General features: G+C 39.0%; 1 protein-coding gene across 3 annotated transcripts in view; it reads right to left on the bottom strand.

Annotated features, from left to right (window-relative positions):
• The window catches only part of LOC135103834 (GS homeobox 1-like), a 133,660-nt gene that overhangs the window by 110,083 nt on the left and 21,077 nt on the right, over positions 1–2,500 (bottom strand). The gene's annotated exons all lie outside the window — the stretch shown is intronic.

A 2,500-nucleotide genomic window follows, 5' to 3' on the forward strand; every position in this document is an offset into this window, starting at 1 on the left:
ATAATAATTAAGCTTTTTTTCGTGCTTTTTGTTCAAGTCTTGGCAATTTTTCCTTCAAACGCACGTTGATAACATAAAAAAATAAAAAAAAATAATATAAATAAATAAAAAAAACAATAATTAAGGTTTTTTAATACATTTTTCCCAAGTCTTGGCAATTTTTTCCTTCAAACACACGTCGATAACAAAAAAATAAATAAAAATAGAAAAATAAATAAATAGATAAATAAATAAATAAATAAATAATGTAATAACAAATCCTATCACCCTACAATATACATACATCATTACCCAACGGACTGCACACTTGCTTATCCTACCTAACCTACGTACACCCGCCTATCATATCCATTATCTACATTCCTTCTATCTCCCTTCCCCAGCTTCCATCCACAACAGCCCAACACACCACATCAAAAAACTTCCTTCCTTCCTTCCTTTCTTTCTTTCACCACCACCACCACCCACCTCATTCTCTTACACCTGGATACCCCATACCTCCCAGCGCTTGTCCCTGCGTGTCTTATTACTGCCATCACTCATCCGTAACCTGTGTCAACACCTGAGCTATGTGGTGTCATCTGGAGCCTTGCGCGGCGCCTTGCCAACCTACTACTGTGGCGGCAAATACAAGGGGAATCAATTAACTCGTGGCGTATTGGGTCTTCCCGCTGCGAAGTGCCCTTACGTAATTTAGTATATTTGGCCTCACCTGATATTCTCTTATGGGCGTATTCTGAAGCACTTCCACGCCGCACGTCACCTCCGCTACGTTCAAAAGTAGTAGATTTGAAGTTACTCGAGTTTTTAAGGTATTTTTACGGTTCTAGTGACAGATTAACAAGATTTCCACGGTATTAACAGGTGAAATACTCTTGAGAACCCTGCTAATCGTCTCTGTGGCCTTTGAAAACTGTCGTGTGGTGAGAGCATAACGCTTCAGAATAAAGGCATACTCCGAAGTGCTCTGCGCCTCACTCAGACTTTCAAAAGGCGCTAGATGAAATTACATGGGTTTTTAAGGGTGTTTTTACGGTTCAATTGACAGATTAACAAGATTTCCACATTATAAACAAGCGAAACACTCTTGAGAACCAGACTAATAGTTTCTATGTTCTCTGAAAACATCCGATGGTGAGAGAGCAGAGCGTCTCAGAACACTGGCCATTCTAGTGACAGATTAGCAAGATTTCCACTTTATGAACAGGAGAAACACTCTTTGAGAACCCGGCTGATCATCTGTGTGGCCTATGAAAGCAGTCGTGGTGAACACAGCGTTCCAGAATACGACCCTTTCAATAGTGACAGAATAACAAGATTCCCACATTATGAACAGAAGAAACACTCTTGAGAACCCGGTTAATCATCTGTGTGGCCTCTGGAAATACATAGTTGTGATGATAAAGCAAAGCGTTACAAAATACAGGACTTTCTAGAGACAAATGAACTAGATTTTCACATTGCGAACAGGAGAAACACTCTTGAGAACCCGGCTGACCATTGGTGTGGCCTCTGGAAGTAGTCATGGTGAGAGAACATTTGAAACATTTGAGAGCAAAGCGTTTGAGGATACGTTCCTTTCTAGTGGCAGATTAACAAACTTCCCACATTATGAACAGGAGAAACACTCTTGAGAATCCGGCTGACCACTGGTGCGGCCTCCGGAAATAGTCGGGGTGAGAGAGCGGAGGATTTCAGAATACAGGCCTTACTGGAGACCCATCAGGCTGTAGATCTTACTTCCTCTTGGCGCGGAAACAGTTCTTTCATCAGTTGTCGGCCTAATTAACTTGTTGGTTCTTATCTCCGCCATCATCGCTATAATTACACTTCCTCCTCGTCCTACACAACAAAGCAGCCACCTCACTTCACTTGGGAAATAGTAAGATTGGAATATAAAATGCATTAACGAGTGGAGATGCGCCACACACCTATACTGTTCAGACTCCCTACAGGTTTTTCTTTGCTAGTTACCTGTTCTCTCTTTTTAATTAGTCCCGTAGCAGTAAGGCAAGGCAGGTGATAGGGTTTGTTTTTTTTGTGTTTTTTTTTTGTTTGTTTGTTTTGTTAGTTAAGGGATGATTAATGGAGGCAAGGACGGTGACAGTGTTTTTTTTTTTTTTTTTTTTTCTTTGGTTAGTTAAGGGATGATTGATGGATTGAATGACTGGTGGTGCAGGTTTTGTAATGTTTTTTCTTTGTTAGTTGTGGCTCAACTTATCGGCTGAATGATTGTTTTTTTTTTCTTTCTTATTATTTATTTATTTTATTTTTGTATTTATTTTTTCTTGTTTTTTTTCATTGGTTTATTTATTTATTGATTTATCTATTTTATTTTATTTATTTGTTAATTACAGTGGGGACAGTTCACATCAACGGGATTATACAGAGGCGGTTTAATTAACATCTGATGAACTTTCAACCAATGACCCTTTTTTTTTTTCCAGTGTGGCATGAAAGAATGTAAGACAGTCCATCAGAGAAGAGATTATACAAAGAT

Source organism: Scylla paramamosain, chromosome 9, assembly GCF_035594125.1.
Source record: "Scylla paramamosain isolate STU-SP2022 chromosome 9, ASM3559412v1, whole genome shotgun sequence".
Classification (NCBI taxonomy): domain Eukaryota; kingdom Metazoa; phylum Arthropoda; class Malacostraca; order Decapoda; family Portunidae; genus Scylla; species Scylla paramamosain.